Below are 21,647 nucleotides of genomic sequence, written 5' to 3'. Positions count from 1 at the left end.
GGAACCTCAGCTGCTGGAATGGGTAGCTATGAGAAGGATGCTCATCTTAGACGGGGATTGGGCTCATGGCCTCCTGGAGGGCAGGACTGTGCAGCGCCAGACTGAGTCTGGTGGAGTGGCGCACACTCAGGTCTGCCCAGAGGTTGTGGTAGATGTTTGGTTCGTTCAGAGCTGGAATCCAGGTATGGTTGGTAGAGAGGGGCACAGGCTGTAGTCCCTGGGGAGTGGCTGGAGTTGAAGGAGGCAAGAGGAATTCTGTACACCATACGTGCAGAGTTTGGTCCCTGTGGAAATGGTCTGGATGGACTGTACCAACTAAATGAAAACTGGTAGGTTCTGACATGTTAAATACATAAGAGTTTGGGGCTTAGACAGACAAATTAACTATCTGCTGTGTAGCAACAAGAGCAGTAAGGACACCCTCTGCCCACCCACTCTCTCTAACCTGGACTACAGTTGCTGGCATACTTGCTTCCCTGAACAGGGTGAGGCTGAGGATGGCAGGGACCAGCAACCTCATGGGTAAAGTGGATAGAAAAACTGAACTCTCCCAGGGCATGTTGATGGCTGAGGCAGAAACAGGTCTGGGTCTTAGACTTTTTGTCCCACGTAATCTGCTTCTTGGGAACAACTTGGTGGGCTCTGGCCAGTCAGGGGGCATTTCTTCCTCTGCAGTGTGAATGTGAGTTGGCAGATGGAGACTGGCAGTGAAGGTCCCCATCTTTTTTATATGAGACTGTAGGGGTGAAATAGGCATTATTTGTGATTTTACTGTTTTATTCTTAAGTTAAAAGAAATAGTATACTTAGAACCTGAATTAGAAATTACCGTACCCAGCAGCCCTCAGCTCCTTTAAGTATTTGTTTCTTCTTCTAATTTCCGCTTCGTGGGTGGGTGGGATGAGAGATGCATTGTTTACATAAAGTCACAAAGCAGAATCAGAACTGCTGACAGGCACCCTAGTTTCTATTTGGAGTACAGCCCTACATGTTTTACACATTTTTAGAAATCCCTCTTCCTTTAGCTTCTCAGCATGCTTGCCATTGTAACATGATGGATGGTACTTGTAAATATCTGAGTCTCTGATGTGCCTAAAAAAAGCATTTCTCCCTTCTCAGTCTTCACTTCCCTCCCTTCCTGCCACATTTCCGCTTCCCTCCGTACTTTCCTCGGGTTTTGGCATGGAGTCACAGGCCTTGTCTCAGAGGCTACTGCTGGGCTGTAGTTGTTACATCACAGTCGTCTGGCGGTGTCGTCTGGTGGCTGCCTCCACCCGCAGCCGCATCTGGGGCTGTTCTTTGGGCCGAGTAGGGCAGTAAGTCACCCGTTCATTTAGGAAGTTGTCAGGCAACCCCGAGGGCTCTCCTTCTAGGTGCCAGGCTCTGTGGTGGACAGTGAGGGACACAAAGGAAGGATCCATTTTCTTTTTTTCAAGGCATTTACAGTTTGGATTGATGACGTTGGCACCCAGATTTCTTAGTCGGACCTTCTAATAGACATTTGCCTGGGACCTGGGGCCCTTTAATCATTGCCCATTCAGGAGTGCCAGTGAGAAAAGATTCCCAGGTGTGACTGGTTGGTGGGTACAGGGGTGCTGGGGCGTTGGAAAGCTGGGCCTTGGAGCCCTGGCGGCTTTAGGGATCTCTGTGCACATCATCCACATGGGGGCAAAGGAAACTGATGACACGGAGAAGACTTTGTATCTAACTTTGGGGGCAGGGGTACTTTGGGGCATGGAAAACTGGCGGGGAAGGGCAGATGGTACCCTAAGGAAGTGCCGAGATATGTATTTTCAAGGTTCTATCCTTAATTTGAATAAGATCTCACCTGGTGCCACCACTGAGCTAGTTTGGGTTAAGGATCCTAGATTCCATTGCATTATTAGCTTTTTATGGATGTTTTGCTAATTTATTATCTTCCTTTTCCTTTATAGCCCATTCTTGATCTGGTAAGATATGTAGGAGGAGGAAATCAACCTTTCATTTGACCACCAGAGTTCTGTTCTTTACTATGTTTGGGTCTCCTGGAGTAAGCTTCCCTTTCTGTTTGTTAGTGAGGCCAGAAGGGCGTGATGCTTCACTCTTAGCTGCTTTCCCTCCCCACAGGCAGCTCCAGCTTGCTTAGATTTGGCCGCATCCATTTCTGGGGGTGGGAGGTGAGATTCTCAAAGCTCCTCTGAGTTCTAGAGGTCAGGCTTTATGATGTTGGTACTGATGACCTGGGTGAGACTAGAAGCAGCTCAGTGACTTGCAAACAAAAAGGTGTTGTATTGAGAGCTAGTTCAGCCATCTCGATGGGGTAAACTTTGCCACTTGGTGCTCTCAGGAGATTTCACTTGTGCTATAAGACTTGGCGGGCAGCAGGGGCTATTCTCAGAAGACTTGTCATGCCTGCTGATTTCCTCAACAGCTTCTTTACTGTGAAACTCCAGCGTGCAGGTCATTGTGACTTAAAAATACAAGCTATTGGTATTGTTTTTTAGGAACCTTGCCTCTGGATGTATGTGTGGGAAACTTGGGTGACTATAGAAGTATAGGTTTCTTGGGGTCAAGGACTTTGACTTCTTTCTGTCTCCTCCAAGCCTGGAACGATACCCGGTATCCAGAAGACTGTTTGTTGACCAGTTGTCTAGATGGCTGTGAGATCAGTCTCATAGAGCATAGGCTACATGCTATTTGAGTCCTTATAGTTCTTTCATAATAGGTCTTATTAACTTAGTTTTTTTTAAATTAATTTATTTTTAATTGTTTTACATCATTGTGTTGATTTCTGCCTATATCAACATAAATCAGCCATAGGTATACATATGTCCCCCCACTTCTTGAAATTCCCTCCCACACCCCACCCTATTCCACCCCTAGGTCATCACAGAGCACTGGATTTGAGCTCCCTGCATCATACAGCAAATTGCCACTGCTTATCTAATTTTACATGTGGTGATGTGTATGTTTCAATGCTACTCTCTCAATTCGTCCCACCCTCTCCTTCCCCTCTGTGTCCACAAGTCTGTTCTCTGTGTCTGCATCTCCACTGCTGCCCTGCAAATAAGTTCACCCAGACCATCTTTATAGATTCCATATATGTGTGTTAATATACGATATTTGTTTTTCTCTTTCTGACTTAATGTCACTCTGTAGAGCAGGCTCTAGGTTCATCTACCTTATTAGAATTGAATCAAATGCATTCCTTTTTATGGCCGAGTAATAGGGCTTCCCACTCCCCAGGTTGGTAGGTGCCCAGTATCCTACTGGAGACCAGTGGAGAAATAACTCCAGGAAGAATGAAGAGATGGAGCCAAAGCAAAACAACACGCAGTTGTGGATGTGACTGGTGATGAAAGAAAACTCTGATGCTGTAAAGAGCGATACTGCGTAGGAACCTGGAATGTTAGGTCCATGAATCAAGGCAAATTGGAAATAGTCAAACAAGAGATGGCAAGAGTGAACATCGACATTTTAGGAATCAGGGAACTAAAATGGACTGGAATGGGTGAATTTAACTCAGATGATCATTAATTATATCTACTACTTGGGCAAGAATCCCTTAGAAGAAATGGAGTAGCCATCATAGTCAACAAAAGAGTCTGAAATGCAGTACTTGGATGCAGTCTCAAAAACAACAGAATGATCTCTGTTTCCAAGGCAAGCCATCCAGTATCACAGTAATCCAAGTTTATGCCCTGATTAGTAACGCTAAAGAAGTTGAAGTTGAACGATTCTATAAAGACCTACAAGACCTTCTAGAACTAATACCCAAAAAAGATGTCCTTTCACTATAGGGGACTGGAATGCAAAAGTAGGAAGTCAACAAACACCTGGAGTAATAGGCAAATTTGGCCTTGGAATACAAAATGAAGCAGGGCAAAGGCTAATAGAGTTTTGCCAAGAGAACACACTGGTCATAGCAAACACCCTCTTCCAACAACACAAGAGAAGACTCTACACATGGACATCACCAGATGGTCAACACTGAAATCAGATTGATTATATTCTTTGCAGGCAAAGGTGGAGAAGCTCTATACAGTCAGCAAAAACAAGACTTGGAGCTGACTATGGCTCAGATCATGAACTCCTTATTGCCAAATTCAGACTTAAATTGAAGAAAGTGGGGAAAACCACTAGACCATTCAGGTATGACCTAAATCAAATCCCTTATGATTATACAGTGGAAGTGACAAATAGATTCAAGGGATCAGATCTGATAGACAGAGTGCCTGATGAACTATGGATGAAGGTTCATGACACTGTAAAAGAAGCAGTGATCAAGACCATTCCCAAGAAAAAGAAATGCAAAAAGGCAAAATGGCTGTCTGAGGATGCCTTACAAATAGCTGTGAAAAGAAGAGAAGTGAAAGGCAAAGGAGAAAAGGAAAGATATACCTATTTGAATGCAGAGTTCCAAAGAATAGCAAGGAGAGATAAGAAAGCCTTCCTCAGTGATCAATGGAAAGAAATAGAGGAAAACAACAGAATGGGAAAGACTAGAGATCTCTTTAAGAAAATTAGAGATACCAAGGGAACATTTCATGCAAAGATGGGTACAATAAAGGATAGAAATGGTATGGACAGAAGCAGAAGATTTAAGAAGTGGTAAGAATACACAGAAGAACTATACAAAAAAGATCTTTATGACCCAGATAACCACAATGGTGTGATCACTCACCTAGAGCCAGATATCCTGGAGTGTGAAGTTAAGTGGGCCTTAGGAAGCATCACTACAAACAAAGCTAGTGGAGGTGATGGAATTCCAGTTGAGCTATTTCAAATCCTAAATGATGATGCTGTGAAAGTGTTGCACTCAATATGCCAGCAAATTTGGAAAACTCAGCAGTGGCCACAGGACTGGAAAAGGTCAGTTTTCATTCCAATCCCAAAGAAAGGCAATGCCAAAGAATGTTCACACTACCACACAATTGCACTCATCTCACACGCTGGCAAAGTAATGCTCAAAATTCTCCAAGCCAGGCTTCAACAGTGTGTGAACCATGAACCTTCAGATGTTTAAGCTGAATTTAGAAAAGGCAGAGAAACCAGAGCTCAAACTGCCAAAATCTGTTGGATCATTGAAAAAGCAAGAGAGTTCCAGAAAAACATCTACTTCTGCTTCATTGACTATGCCAAAGCCTTTGACTGTGTGGATCACAACAAACTGTGGAAAATTCTGAAAGAGATGGGCATACCAGACCACCTGACCTGCCTCCTGAGAAATCTATATGCAGGTCAAGAAGCAACAGTTAGAACTGAACATGAAACAACAGACTGCTTCCAAATCAGGAAAGGAGTATGTCAAGGCTGTATATTGTCACCCTGCTTATTTAACTTATATGCGGAGTACATGTGAAATGCCGGGCTGGATGAAGCACAAGCTGGAATCAAGATTGCTGGGAGAAATATCAATAACCTCAGATATGCAGATGACACCACCCTTCTGGCAGAAAGCGAAGAAGAACTAAAGAGCCTCTTGATGAAGGTGAAAGAGGAGAGTGAAAAAGTTAGCTTAAAACTCAACATTCAAAAAACGAAGATCATGGCATCTGGTCCCATCACTTCATGAAAAATAGATGGGGAAACAATGGAAACAGTGAGAGACTTTATTTTTTGGGGGGGCTCCAAAATCACTGCAGATGGTGACTTCAGCCATGAAATTAAAATAAACTTTCTCCTTGGAAGAAAAGTTATGATCAGCTTAGCATGTTAGAAAGCAAAGACATTACTTTGCCAACAAAGGTCTGTCTAGTCAAAGCTTTGGTTTTTCCATTAGTCATGTGTGGATATGAGAGTTGGACTATAAAGAAATCTAAGCACTGAAGAATTGATGCTTTTGAACTGTGATATTGGAGAAGACTTTTGAGAGTCCCTTGAACTGCAAGGAAATCCAACCAGTCCATCCTAAAAGAAATCAGTCCTGAATATTCATTGGAAGGACTGATGCTGAAGCTGAAACTTCAACATTTTAGCTACCTGATGGGAAGAACTGACTTATTTGAAAAGACCCTGATGCTTTGAAAGATTGAAGGCAGGAGGAGAAGGGGACAACAGAGGATGAGATGGTTGGATAGCATTACTGACTCAATGGACATGAGTTTGAGTCAGCTTCAGGAGCTGGTGATGGACATGGAGGCCTGGCGTGCTGCAGTCCATGGGGTTGCAAAGAGTCGGACACAACTGAGTGACTGAACTGAACTGAATAGGGCTTCCCTGGTCTTGCTAGTGATAAAGAACCTGCCTACAAATGCAGGAGGCATAAGAGACTTGAGTTCAATCCCTGGGTCAGGAAGATCCCCTGGAGGATGGCATGGCAACCCACTCCAGTATTCTTACCTGGAGAATCCCATGGACAGAGGAACCTGGCAACCTGCGGTCCATAGGGTCACAAAGAGTCGGACCTGACCGAAACAACTTAGCACACACACACCCACAATAGGAGTGGGAGAGCGAAGTGTGCGTTCTTGCCCCTATTAGTTTTGTATCCTTGGGGAGTACCTCCTCTTCTCTGTGTCTGTTGCCTGAACTATCAAACAAGTGGGTGACCAGTGCAGGTCTTGTTAACTTTGGATTCCCTTTCCATTTAGTCCACTGACTCTGAGAAAGAGAAGAAAAGGAACCTTAGAGCTCATTTGGTCTCAACCACTTGTTTGATAGTTTGGGCAACAAACCCAGAGAAGAGGAGGTAGTCCCCAAGGATACAAAGCTAATGGGAAGAATGCATGCCTAGCTCTCCTGCTCCTTCCGTTATTTTATTTTACCACCACATTCATCTCCCTGTAAACACAACTGGGCTCTCCCTGCTCAGAAACCACTGTCATCTGTGACACCATCAAACTCAACCTGGTTGGAAAGGCTTTCCTAGAAGCCTTGATGTTTGTTTCTGCTTTTATCCTTCACTGCGCTCCTACATGAACCTGACAATTCTGCCAGTCTGGATACAGATGTTACTTCCTGCAGGGCTTTTCCTGACCACTCTGCTCGGAAGGATTTCCCTCCCCATCTTGGTTCAGAGCCTCCGAGTGGCACTTTTAGTACCTCCTAAGGTGAATAAGTGGATTTTTCCCAGTGGGATTGCTATGGGACAATTGTTCTTAAGAGTCTTAGAAGCTTTATTATTTAGAGAATCTGCATGGCTCGCCCTTAAGATCCTTAGGAGGCCTTTTGTCTGTAAGCGTCAATGAGGCTAGGATTTCCTGGGCAGTCCAGTGGTTAAAACTTCACCTTCCGGTACAGGAAGTATGGGTTTAGTCCCTGATCAGGGAGCTAAGACCCCACATGGCTCACCACCAAAAAGCCAAAACATTAAAAACAAACAAACAAAAAACAGTATTTTAACAAATTCAATAAAGAAGTTAAAAATGATCCACAGGAAAAAAACAAAAAGATTCAATGAGGCAGCACTTTAAATATTTTTTAGGTCTTGATAAAGGATCTTGCAGTCCCACTCTAGATTTTTTTCTGAAGATTTATTGAGGGATAATTAAAGTATTATAAACTATCCAATTTAAAGTTTTCAGTTTGATGAGTTTACAGACACGCACACAGAGTATAACTGTCACCGCAGTCTGGAAGCCATTTCCTAATTTGAGAATTTTTTATTGCCTAGAGAAGGAAATGGCAACCCACTCCAGTACTCTTGCCTGGAGAATCCCATTGAGGGAGGAGCCTGGTAGGCTACAGTCCATGGGGTCGCAAAGAGTCGGACATGACTGAGCGACTTCACTGTCACTTTCAGAGAGATAGAGACTGGAACAAGTTTTATTTTCTGACTCTGAAAGCCCTTTGTCATTAATGTTTCCTTTAAATTTTGCTGGAAAACTGAACAGTTCCTGTTTAGCTCATCTCTTTTCTTGTTCACTAGTGACAGTTCAGTTCATTTCAGTTCAGTCGCTCAGTCGTGTCCGGCTCTTTGCAACCCCCCGAATTGCAGCACGCCAGGCCTCCCTGTCCATCACCAACTCCCAGAGTTCACTCAAATTCACGTCCATCGAGTCGGTGATGTCATCCAACCATCTCATCCTCTGTTTTCCCCTTCTCCTCCTGCACCCAATCCCTCCCAGCATCAGAGTCTTTTCCAATGAGCCAACTCTTTGCATGAGGTGGCCAAAGTATTGGAGTTTCAGCTTCAGCATCAGTCCTTCCAAAGAACACCCAGGGCTGATCTCCTTCAGAATGGACTGGTTGGATCTCCTTGCAGTCCAAGGGACTCTCAAGAGTCTTCTCCAAGACCACAGTTCAAAAGCATCAATTCTTCAGTGCTCAGGTTTCTTCACAGTCCAACTTTCACATCCATACATGACTACTGGAAAAACCATAGCCTTGACTAGATGGATCTTTGTTGGCAAAGTAATGTCTCTGCTTTTGAATATGCTATCTAGGTTGGTCATAACTTTCCTTCCAAGGAGTAAGCGTCTTTTAATTTCATGGCTGCAGTCACCATCTGCAGTGATTTTGGAGCCCAAAAAAATAAAGTCTGACACTGTTTCCACTGTTTCCCCATCTATTTGCCATGAAGTGATGGGACCAGATGCCATGATCTTCGTTTTCTGAATGTTGAACTTTAAGCCAACTTTTTCACTCTCCTCTTTCACTTTCATCAAGATGCTCTTTAGTTCTTCATTGCTTTCTGCCATAAGGGTGGTGTCATCTGCATATCTGAGGTTATTGATATTTCTCTTGGCAGTCTTGATTCCAGCTTGTGCTTCTTCCAGCCCAGTGTTTCTCATGATGTACTCTGCATATAAGTTAAATAAGCAGGGTGACAATATAAGCCTTGATGTACTCCTTTTACTATTTGGAACCAGTATGTTGTTCTATGTCCAGTTCTAACTGTTGCTTCCTGACCTCCATATAGGTTTCTCAAGAGGCAGGTCAGGTGGTCTGGTATTCCCATCTCTTTCAGAATTTTCCACAGTTTATTGTGATCCACATAGTCACAGCCTTTGGCATAGTCAATACAGCAGAAATAGATGTTTTTCTGGAACTCTCTTGCTTTTTCGATGATCCAGCGGATGTTGGCAATTTGATGTCTGGTTCCTCTGCCTTTTCTAAAACCAGCTTGAACATCTGGAGGTTCATGGTTCACATATTGCTGAAGCTTGGCTTGGAGAATTTTGAGCATTACTTTACTATCATGTGAGATGAGTGCAATTGTGCGGTAGTTTGAGCATTCTTTGGCATTGCCTTTCTTTGGGATTGGAATGAAAACTGACCTTTTCCAGTCCTGTGGCCACTGCTGAGTTTTCCAAATTTGCTGGCATATTGAGTGCAATGACAGTTAGAAGGAGTCAAATGGCATCTTCAGCACTCTGCCTGGAAATGTCTTTGGCTAGATCATCTATTTTCCATGTTACCACAGGTGACAGAATTACCAAACTTTTCAATATTATGAGGGTCCCCTTATCTCTAGCTTCTAACATTTTCTTTATTTTATTTTAACCACCACCCCCAGTAGCCATGCCTCAGTCCCACAGTCAATGTTTTAAGTTTTTGTTTCACTTCTCGGTACCAAAATTTGTGCCTGTTGTCTATTGCCACACAACCACCGCAGATTTCATAGTGTCAAAGAGCCATTTTATTATGCCCACAGACTCCGTAGATTAGCTGGTTACAGACAGAGACTACATGCATGTCTGCTGCTGCTCATGATGTCTGGAACCTCAGCTGGAAAGATTTCAAGACTTAGGGCGACTCAGTGGCTAGGGGCTGGTGTCTCCTGGAATCGTCTGATCTCACATGTCTCGGGGGTTGATGCTGCTTGTTGCTGGGACCCCAGCTGGGATTGTCAGTCAGAATACCCTCTCCACATGACCTGGGCTTCCTCACAGCCTGGGAGACTGGAAGCAGAAGCTGTTGGTTTCCTGGGGCCTGGGCCTGAAAAGTGGCACAGATTCATTTCTACCATATTCTACTGGTCAAGCAATCTTAGAGCCCAAATTCAAGATTAGGGGTCATTTTGATAGCAGGCATGTCATTTGGGTACTGTGTTTTAAAACCATCACAAATATCTTTAGCAGGTTTTCCTGGAACTGCATTTTCCTCCCTCTTGGCTTTGGATGGTGCCTGGTTCTGCTTTATATGGCAGTTCCATTTTTGCTGGACTAGGGCATTGAGGACGTTCCCATAAAGCATCATTTTTCACCTGTCTCAGAGATGGCTTATACCTGGTAAATACTCTCTATTCAGTGCTGCTACTTCACAGAGGACTAGGGATTGATTCCCTCCCTGAGAAGAGCTCACCATTCCTCTTTGTACTCCTGCAGAAATGAGCCCAGTAACAGGCAAATAGATGTGCTTCCTGGAGATGGAAAGGTGACTCAGTTTGTGCTCAGCTACTGGATTCCCTGGTGGCTCAGATGGCAAAGCATCTGCCCGCAATGCAGGAGACCTGAGTTTGATCCCTGGGTTGGGAAGATCCCCTGAAGAGGGAAGTGGCAACCCACTCCAGTACTCTGGCCTAGAAAATTCCATGGATGGAGGAGCCTGGTGGGCTACAGTCTATGGGGTCGCAAAGAGTTGGACATGACTGTGCAACTTCACTTCACCGTTCTGCTTACCCCGACAAACCAAGGCTGACATTGGAGTCTCTGTGCGTGGTGGTCCAGGTATAGCCCCACTTGGAGGATGAGGCTGTCCTGGACCCTCTGGAGGTCTTCCAGCCATTTGAGATGAAGCTGCTTTGCGAGCAGGATGGTCAAGATGTGAGTGTCAGCCTCTTTCTAACTTCTGTCCCAGAATGGGATGTCAGTTACTGAGCTGAGCCCCTGCTCTGGCCTGGGGAACAAACTTCTGGACTTGGAGAAAGGACTCTGGCAGGCCTCCTCCCTATTCTCCTTCTGGGTACCCCAGAATATGTCCTGGAGGAGTGCAGTGAGCATGCCATCTCCAGAGCTGGGGTGGTCACATAGTGATGGGAACATGCCATTGCCCACTGAGCCAACAGGCCCACTTTAGTTGAGCAGGCCTGGGATGGTGGTTGACCAACTCCAAGGCACTTTCATTTGGGAGCAGGTTAGACACCTGCTTAGTAGGGACTAGGCATAGTGGAAGCTGGGCCCTGAGTAACCTTCACCTGCAGACAGGGTCACGTCATGGTTCAGTTCAGTTCAGTTGCTCAGTCATGTCCGACTGTTTGTCCATGGACTGCAGCACGCCAGGACTCCCTGTTCATCACCAACTCCTGGAGTTTACTCAGACTCATGTCCATTGAGTCTGTGATGCCATCCAACCATCTCATCCTCTGTCATCCCCTTCTCCTTGCAACTTCAATCTTTCCCAACATCAGGGTCTTTTCAAATGAGTCATTTCTTCACATCAGGTGGCCAAAGTATTAGAGTTTCAACTTCAACATCAGTCCTTCCAGTGAACTCTCAAGACTGATAGTTGGGCTGGTTGGATCTCCTTGCAGTCCAAAGGACTCTCAAGAGTCTTCTCCAACACCACAGTTCAAAAGCATCAATTCTGCAGTGTTCAGCTTTCTTTATAGTCCAACTCTCACATACATACATGACCACTGGAAAAACCATAGCCTTGAGTAGGCAGATCTTTGTTGGCAAAGTAATGTCTCTGCTTTTTAATATGCTGTCTAGGTTGGTCATAACTTTCCTTCCAAGGAATAAGTGTCTTTTAATTTCATGGCTGTAGTCACCATCTGCAGTGATTTTGGAGCCCAGAAAAATAAAGTCTGACACTGTGTCCACTGTTTCCCTATCTATTTGCCATGAAGTGATGGGACCGGATGCCATGATCTTAGTTTTCTGAATGTTGAGCTTTAAGCCAGCTTTTTCACTCTCCTCCTTCACTTTCATCAACAGGCTCTTTACCATGTCCTCGTACCCACAGCACATCTCAGTGCCTCTGAGGCTATTTCCTGGACTCCAGGAACCTTCTCCAACTGGCCCCAAGTTGGTCCTCTTCCTGATACTAATACTTCAGGAGCTCTGTGGCCAGAGCATGCTGAATTGAGAACAGTCTTATCGTCAAAGGCTAAAGACAACCTTCCCTCCCAAAAAGTCCCTGGGTGACCTTGACAATATATACTGTGTCCCTTATCATGAATGCTTCCTGCTATGTTACTGGAGAATGGCCCAGGTCACTAGCCCAAGGGCTGGGTCATATTCTTGTGAAACAGCGCCAGAGGGAAGGGCTTGTATTTTGCACTTTTTAACTCTCACTTTCTGTGTGTGCATGTGTGTCCGTGTACACACATACACACTGCTTTCTCTTTAAGTTTGTTTCTTATTCTCTACCTAGTTGATGCCCTTTCTGTCCTACTCACTGGTCTTACACATTTGCGTGTGTGTGCGCGTGCTTATGTTCCTCTGTTAAATTTCCTTTGCATCTCCCCCTTTCTTCTCTTTCCTTGTATCTGTTTATCTTCCTCCCTCTCCCGTCATGTTGGTTTTGGCCAGTCATGTGCCACAGTGTGGTGTCCACGTCTGTGCTGAGCAGCAGAGCTGGCTGCCTGTGGGTGAAGCAGGGGCACCAGGGCACAGTTTCACCGTGTCTGCTTTCCTGGGAATGGGCTCCAAGATGTTAGCGTAAAGCGCAAGCGGTGATAAGATCAGAGTCTTAAGTGTCCTTTAGCTGTTTTGTATTTACTTCTCTTTTATATTTCTTCTGTCTTCATGGAACTGTTTTTGGTGTTCAAACACTTTTAAAGTTTACATCATCTTAGTCACACAGCTAGTATGTGAGGATACTCAGAACAAGTGTTTCCCACTGTGTTATAGACGAAGAGCCCGAGGCTCAGAGAATTTAAGTGACTTTGTCATAAGCACATCCAGAAAGTGAGGGAACCAGGACAAGAGCAAATCTCAGGTCTCTAGACTCTTGGCCTAGGGTACGATTTTTGCCTTGCGGGAGAAGGCTTTGGGGACTGACAGCCGTGCTGGGCTGCACTAAGTGCATTCTGTACATTTCTGTGTTGTTCTTTGGGTCATGTGGCTCAAAGAGGGAGGTGAGGAAATTTGTGAACAATACCCTGGGGAGTCATAATGAGACCTAGGTTTTAATCATTTTTTTTATTCGTTCATTTAGTCATTCTGCTGCTGCTGCTGCTAAGTCGCTTCAGTCATGTCCGATTCTGTGCGACCCCATAGATGGCAGCCCACCAGGCTCCCCTGTCCCTGGGATTCTCCAGGCAAGAACACTGGAGTGGGTTGCCATTTCCTTCTCCAATGCATGAAAGTGAAAAGTGAAAGTGAAGTCGCTCAGTCCTGTCTGACTCTTAGCGACCCCATCGACTGCAGCCTATCAGGCTCCTCTGTCCATGGGATTTTTCAGGCAAGAGTACTGGAGTGGGGTGCCATTGCCTTCTCCAAAATTACTTACTAGTACCTAGTATATACAAGCTCAATAAATAAAAACAATTATTAGACAAACAAGACTATCTGACACATAGTATAACAAGAGTTTCTAAGCACGCTGAAATAAAAAACAGGAGAAAACACAAACAACTTTGGTTTTTAAATGAATTGAGCTTCCCTGGTAGCTCAGCCGGTAAAGAATCCTACTGCAATACAGAAGACCCTGGTTCAATTCCTGGGTTGGGAAGATCTGCTGGAGAAGGGATAGGCTATCCACTTCAGTATTCCTAGGCTTCCCTGATGGCTCAGCTGGAAAAGAATCCACCTGCAATGCAGGAGACCTTGGTTCGACCCCTGGGTTGGGAACAGATGTGTTAATTCCTACTAAATTCTAGATGCCATGCAAAGAGCTAGGGATATTGGGGTTAACAAGACACTGTCACCACCTTCAAGTAGCTTCACTGGTACATAGTTTAGTGAGGGAGGCAGGTGATGAAACCGTACAGTCCAATAAAATGTTACAAAGTCCCAAGACAGACTTTTTCCAGGCACAGTGGAGGCATCAAATCTCACATCGCCACCTGGGTGAGGGGGGTAGTGTCAAGAGAGATACCACGGAGGAGCCACAGAGATGTGTAAGTGGACAAGCCAGCACTGCAGCAAAGGAGACAGAATGTGTGAAGGCCTAGAGTTGTGAAAAGCAAGGAGTTTGATGTGGCTAAGTGTGAGATGCAGATTTGTTTGGAGGAAAAGACAGTATGAGATGATAGAGGACACATGAGGACCAGATCACGAGGTCCCTGTGATCCATGCCCATGAATTTGCTTTTCATTCCTTAGATAATGGGGAGTTAGAAGCATGATGAATTTTGTAGTTTAGAAAGATGTCAGGAGGCAAGAAGATGGCCTTGGAACTGAGTTAAGACCAAAGGCAGAGACGGAAGTTGAGAGCTTATTTTAACAGTCTCAGTGAAAGGTAAGATCTGAATCAAGGTGCCAGCAGGTAGCAGTGGGGATGACATGGGGAGGGAAGATCTGAGGTCTTAGGTATCCAGTACATCGTTGAGTCTGGGGAGGGAGCTGGATCAGATGCTTCAGGGAGAGGGGAGAAAGAACAGATCTGACCTTGTCTTCCCTCTGAGGAATGAATTGGGAATATATACCGGAGTCAGCTATATATACAGGAGTTTCAACTGATTAACTATGGAATGAGGTTCGTGACATAGTACAGGAGACAGGGATCAAGACCATCCCCATGGAAAAGAAATGCAAAAAAGCAAAATGGCTGTCTGGGGAGGCCTTACAAATAGCTGTGAAAAGAAGAGAAGCAAAAAGCAAAGGAGAAAAGGAAAGATATAAGCATCTGAATGCAGAGTTCCAAAGAATAGCAAGAAGAGATAAGAAAGCTTTCTTCAGCGATCAATGCAAAGAAATAGAGGAAAACAACAGAATGGGAAAGACTAGAGATCTCTTCAAGAAAATTAGAGATACCAAGGGAACATTTCATGCAAAGATGGGCTCGATAAAGGACAGAAATGGTATGAACCTAACAGAAGCAGAAGATGTTAAGAAGAGGTGGCAAGAATACACAGAAGAACTGTACAAAAAAGATCTTCACAACCCAGATAATCACAAAGGTGTGATCACTGACCTAGAGCCAGACATTCTGGAATGTGAAGTCAAGTGGGCCTTAGAAAGCATCACTATGAACAAAGCTAGTGGAGGTGATGGAATTCCAGTTGAGCTCTTTCAAATCCTGAAAGATGATGCTGTGAAAGTGCTGCACTCAATATGCCAGCAAATTTGGAAAACTCAGCAGTGGCCACAGGACTGGAAAAGGTCAGTTTTCATTCCAATCCCAAAGAAAGGCAATGCCAAAGAATGCTCAAACTACCGCACAATTGCACTCATCTCACATGATAGTAAAGTAATGCTCAAAATTCTCCAAGCCAGGCTTCAGCAATATGTGAACTGTGAACTTCCTAATGTTCAAGCTGGTTTTAGAAAAGGCAGAGGAACTAGAGATCAAATTGCCAACATCCGCTGGATCATAGGAAAAGCAAGAGAGTTCCAGAAAAACATCTATTTCTGCTGTATTGACTATGCCGAAGCCTGTGACTATGTGGATCACAATAAACTGTGGAAGATTCTGAAAGAGATGGGAATACCAGACCACCTGACCTGCCTCTTGAGAAATTTGTATGCAGGTCAGGAAGCAACAGTTAAAACTGGACATGGAACAACAGACTGGTTCCAAATAGGAAAAGGAGTACGTCAAGGCTGTATATCGTCACCCTGCTTATTTAACTTATATGCAGAGTACATCGTGAGAAACGCTGGACTGGAAGAAACACAAGCTGGAATCAAGATTGCCAGGAGAAATATCAATAACCTCAGATATGCAGATGACACCACTCTTATGGCAGAAAGTGAAGAGGAACTAAAAAGTCTCTTGATGAAAATGAAAGAGGAGAGTGAAAGAGTTGACTTAAAGCTCAACATTCAGAAAACGAAGTTCATGGCATCCGGTCCCATCACTTCATGGCAAATAGATGGGGAAACAGTGGAAACAGTGTTAGACTTCATTTTTCTGGGCTCCAAAATCACTGCAGATGGTGACTGCAGCCATGAAATTAAAAGATGCTTACTCCTTGGAAGGAAAATTATGACCAACCTAGATAGCATATTCAAAAGCAGAGACATTACTTTACCAACAAAGGTCCGTCTAGTCAAGGCTATGGTTTTTCCTGTGGTCATGTATGGATGTGAGAGTTGGACTGTGAAGAAGGCTGAGTGCCGAAGAATTGATGCTTTTGAACTGTGGTGTTGGAGAAGACTCTTGAGAGTCCCTTGGACTACAAGGAGATCCAACCAGTCCATTCTGAAGGAGATCAGCCCTGGGATTTCTTTGGAAGGAATGATGCTAAAGCTGAAACTCCAGTACTTTGGCCACCTCATGCGAAGAGTTGACTCATTGGAAAAGACTCTGATGCTGGGAGGGATTGGAGGCAGGAGGAGAAGGGGACGACAGAGGATGAGATGGCTGGATGGCATCACTGACTCGATGGATGTGAGTCTGAGTGAACTCCGGGATTTAGTGATGGACAGGGAGGCCTGGCATGCTGCGATTCATGGGGTTGCAAAGAGTCAGACACGACTGAGAGACTGAACTGAACTGAACTGAACTGACAGGAGTGAAAGCCAGGGTGAAGGAAGCAGAAAGCAGCCTAGGAATCAGATTGTGTGAGAAGACACTCACGTCTGGGTGCCTGGGAATGAGACCAAGTGGGGTTCTTCAGTCTCAGCCCCCCACCCCGTAGATAGGCGTGAGGTCCCTAGCCCTTCATGCCCGCTCACTGCTCACTGTTCTCACTGCCTGCACTTGTCCTACTTGAACGGCGTTTCACTCTCCACTGGATTATTCTGGTTGTCATACAAACATGCACTCTGTACCCAATATTCCCCTCCAGTTACCACCTCATTTCCTGTTCCTCCTTTAGGGAAACCTTTGAAAGAGTTGTCTGAGCTCCTTGTCTCCATTCCCTCTCTTTAATTTCTTAAATTCCTTCCAGTCAGGCTTCCCTTCCTACAACTCCACGGGAATCTCTCTTCTCAAGGTTACAGTAACTACCTAAATCTAGGGGTCACTCTGCAGTCTTTTCCTTGCTTAGTTGTTAGCAGATTTGGCTCAACTGATCACTCCTTGTTTCTCAAAGGTCTCAGGATATCACTTCTCGAGGTTTCCTTCCTTCCTCACTACATGCTCTTCCCAGTTTTCCTTTGCTAGTTGTTCCTCCTCTACCTGAGCTACCTGAACCCCAGGGTTCAACCCTTGGACTTCCCTAGGTACACTGACTCCCTAGATGGTTCATCTAGTCATGTCAGTCAGTTCAGTTGCTTAGTTTAGTTCAGTCGCTCAGTTCAGTTCAGACGCTCAGTTGTATCCGTCTCTGTGACCCCAAGGGTGGCAGCACACTAGGCTTCCCTGTCCATCACCAACTCCCGGAGCTTACTCAAACTCATGTCCATTGAGTTGGTGATGCCATTCAACCATCTCATTCTCTGTCCTCCCCTTCTCTTCCCGCCTTCAATCTTTCCCAGCGTCAGGGTCTTTTCCAATGAGTCGGTTCTTCGCATCAGGTGGTCAAAGTATTGGAGCTTCAGCTTCAGCATCAGTCCTTCTAGTGTATATTCAGTACTGATTTCCTTTAGGATTGACTGGTTGGATCTCCTCTGTGTCCAAGGGACTCTCAAGAGTTTTCTCCAACACCACAGTTCAAAAACATCAATTCTTCAGCACTCAGCTTTCTTTATAGTCCAACTCTCACATCCATACGTGACTACTGGAAAAACCATAGCTTTGACTAGCAGACTTTTGTCAGCAAAGTAATGTCTCTGCTTTTTAATATGCTGTCTAGGTTTGTCATAGCTTTTCTTCCAAAGAGAAAGTTTCTTTTAATTTCATGGCTGCAGTCACCATCTGCAGTGGTTTTGGAGCCCAAGAAAATAGTCTGTCATTGTTTCCATTGTTTCCCCATCTATTTGCCATGAGGTGATGGGACCAGATGCCATGATCTTCTTTTTCTGAATGTTGAGTTTTAAGCCAGCTTTTTCACTCTCCTCTTTCACCTTCATCAAGAGGCTCTTTAGTTCCTCTTCTTATCTATCCATGAGGTTTTAAAATGATATCTGTATACCACTGACAAATCCCAAATGGAAATTTATAACCCCAACTGCTTTCTAACAGGTTCTCAGGCCCAGAACTGTGATTCATCCTTGACTTTCCTTTGTCTCTCTTACCTCTTATCCACTCTGTCAGCAAATCTGATTGTCCTAGCCCTGGAGAAAAATCCATCTGTCATGCTGTCGTTCCAGTTCAGGCCACAGTAGCTTCTTGCGTGGATTGTTCCAGTGGCCTTTACATGATTTCACTGTGGCCGCCTTGCCTCCCTACACTTCATTTTCTGATATGATCAGAGCATGTCATTCTTCAGCTCACACTCCTTCGAGAGCTTCCTTTCTCAGAGTAAAGCCCCAGCCTTCCTATTGGTCTGTGGGCTTCTCTGGTGCCTCTGACTGATCTCCAGCCCACTCCTCTTCTTCACACTCAACTCTGGCCACGCTGGCCCCTTGGTTGCCCCCAGAATACAGTAAGTATGCAGTTGCCCCAAGCCTCTGCCCTCCTGCTCCTCTTGCCTGGAACATTCCTCCCCTGGATAAACACATTGCTTACTTCCTTAAGGTTCTGTTCTCGTGGTCCCTGGCAGAGGGGCCTCCCCTGATCTCCTCCACTGTTAAGCTCTGCCCCTTCACCCTGCCTTATTCTCCTTCACTGGCCCCACAACCCTCTCACAGCATGGGTTTGTTTATTGTCTATTCACTCAAGACAAATAAAGCCATACTGTCTCCCTCTACCAGACTATAACCTGTAGAGAGAGACTGTCTAGTTTTAGTCTCTACTGATCCTTGATGCCTAAAACAGTACCCGGTGTGTAGTGGGTGCTCCGTACATGCTGGTTGAATGGATGAAGAGCTGAGGCATGTCTCAAGCTTGATACGGTTTGCACACTGTGATCTGGCAACTAGGTGGCTTCCTTTGTCCGCTTGCTCAGGGTTCAGGGAAGGTTGGCCATGAGCTGCCCTGGGAGCCCTGGAGACATGAAGCTGGAACCTGTCAATGGCAGAACGAGAGACCAGACCCCAGAAGAGGCTTTTCTCAGGTGCTTGGCTTCCTAAGGCAGCCTGGGTCCTGGGACTGTCATTCTTTTGACCGTAGTCTTTCCTTGTGCAACAAGGGGAGAGTGGCTTTCACTTCCAACCTCAGTGTGAGGAATTGGGAAACAACTGGAGCATGAAACTGAGGACCAGAGTGAGCACACTCTCCCATCTGTGCCTCGGAGCTGCCACCTGTTGTGTGCACTCATTGTCACAAGGACACACACATCCGTCCTGTGCTCTAGGTGAAGATTCTCCCAAGCCTCCTCAACTGGGGAGCAAACACTGATGGAAGCTGATTCTTGGGACTGCAGAGCTAGCTTCGTTTCCAGGGAATGCTTGGGGGAGACCCCCAGAAGAGTGCCAGAGCCTTGAGCAGTGAGAGAAAGGGAGAGAGAGGTGCAGTCTGAACACGCAGCCCTTGGCAGCTGGTCTCTAGGGAAGTGCAGGAGAGAGGCATGGGGATGGGAGGCCCAGGACGGTGGTCCTGCACTGGGGTGGGGATGGGGGGCCACCTACACACAAGCCCAGCCTTTCCCACCACATCACTTTGCTATTTTGTTGTAGCAAATCACCCTAAGACTTAGGGGCCTAGAACAATCAATGATTTCTCACATTTCTTGTGCATTCACTGAGTAGTTCCTCTACTGGCTTCCCCCAGGCTTGCTCATGTAGCTGGTTCATTGGCTCCAAGATGACCTCACCATGTGTCAGGCCCATGTGGTGGTTGGGGGGCCACAGTGACACTGTGCATGGCCTCCTCTGAAACACCAGACTGGTTTTTCTTATGTGACAGTCTCAGGGCAGAACCCCAAGTGTGTGAAGTTGGAAACATCAAGGCTTCTTGAGGCCTCAAATTTGAAACTGAGACCGTTTATTTTCTACCATATTCTGTTCATCAAAGCAAATCACAGGGTCAGCCTAGAATCAAGGGGCAGAAGAATAGACTCTACCTTTTGATAGCGTGAGCTGCAAAGAATTTATGACTGTATTTAATTTACTCCCTTCCCTTCCCAGGCTTCCCTGATATATATATGTGTGTGTGTGTGTGTGTGTGTGTGTGTGTGTGTGTGTGTCACTAAGTCATGTCTGACTCTTGGCTCAGACAGTAAAGAATGTGCCTGCAGTGCAGGAGACCCGGGTTCGATCCCTAGGTTGGGAAGATCCCCTGGAGAAGGGCATGGCAACCTACTCCAGAATTCTTGCCTGGAGAATCCCATGAGCAGAGGAGCCTGGTGGGCTACAGTAAGTTTATCAAGTGATTATTCTGAATAGGCAGCTCCTTGTTGATGTTAGTTATTATTAAGCTAAGATTGAGTGCTGTGTGTTAGCGACTGAGCTTGACCCTTGACACGTATTGTCTCTATTCCTTACAGCAGTCCGCTGAGATGTATGTTCTTTTAACCTCCATTTTATTTATTTATTTATTTTGTGTGATCCGCTTCTGGTCATTTTCCTTTCTAAAAAGAAATATTAATTTTTTAATTGAAGGATAATTGCTTTACAGAATTTTGTTGTTTTCTGCCAGAGATATGGAAACTGAGGCTTAGAGAAAGTTATCTGTGGCAGTCATGTAAGTTGTTAGTGGCTGTGCTGGAACTTAAATGCTACTACTGTGATGTTCTTACCCTCTACTGAGAACAACCAGCCTAGATAACCTGCTGAAAAGCTTACTAATAATAAACTGTCATAATGAGTTACAATGTTCAGCATCATTTCATATCCATAGTCACATGTGCCCATTACAACAAGTCTGATGTAGTTAGAACGACATTTTGAGGAACTGATACTGGCAGCTTATAGAGCCTGTGTGGCTTTGTCCATGGTCACATTCCTGATACCAGGTAGAATCGGAAACGTGCAGAGAAATGCAGTGAGTTCTACCCTCTGGTGAACATTGGAGCCCATGAGGGGCGGGGCCTTATCGATGACGTGATATGAGTGAACGCTGCTGCTCTGTGATGAACCTGGAGGTGCCTGAACTCCAGGTCAACGGAGTCAGGCCTCCTTTTGACCCCGAGTTGCCAGAGCACATTGGCTTGGCCTGTGTGTAGGTCTGGGCGAGGAGCACTTGTGGCTCTGGGCCCCAGAGGAGCCAAGATCCGAAGACCAGGACCTTTAAAGGAAGGGCCTGTCTCTTCTCTGTTTTATCCTTCACTAGGAGAGAAAAACTAAGCCTCAGTTAAAACTAGGCACTGAGAGAATTTCTTAACTTGTGGGATTGCCTTCATGTTCGAACTGCTGAGGGAACTTACAGAGTCATCCTTTCTGAAAGCATCAGGAGCAGGCTGGGATCTTAACAGACCAGAGGTTCTCGCTGTTTTTCTGCCCCCCTGTGGGAGCCATGGCCCCTATTCCCCAGTGGCTTCATGGACTGATGAATTCTCACCTTGAAGGTTGAGGAGCTACTTCGTAGGGGAGCATTTATCAAAATATCTAGAGAGATGAGGTATATATAGTTTGAAAGGGCTTCCTGAAAGATTCTGGGTCTCATTAAATACTGGCCACCACTGACTAGGATTCAAACTTCATGAGGACATGAATTTTTGTCTCTTGTTTATTCTGATAGCTAGTGCCTAGAGCAGGGCCTGGCATGAAGTAGATGCTCACTAATTATTACTGAATGAATAAACACATGA

At 45.2% G+C, this 21,647-nt stretch overlaps 1 protein-coding gene across 5 annotated transcripts in view; it reads left to right on the top strand.

Moving 5' to 3' along the window:
* The window catches only part of DENND2B (DENN domain containing 2B), a 171,073-nt gene that overhangs the window by 107,558 nt on the left and 41,868 nt on the right, over positions 1-21,647 (top strand). The gene's annotated exons all lie outside the window — the stretch shown is intronic.

Source organism: Bos mutus, chromosome 15 (assembly GCF_027580195.1).
Source record: "Bos mutus isolate GX-2022 chromosome 15, NWIPB_WYAK_1.1, whole genome shotgun sequence".
NCBI lineage: Eukaryota > Metazoa > Chordata > Mammalia > Artiodactyla > Bovidae > Bos > Bos mutus.
The sequence above is the reverse complement of the archived record's forward strand: the minus strand, read 5'-3'. Positions and strand labels throughout refer to the sequence as shown.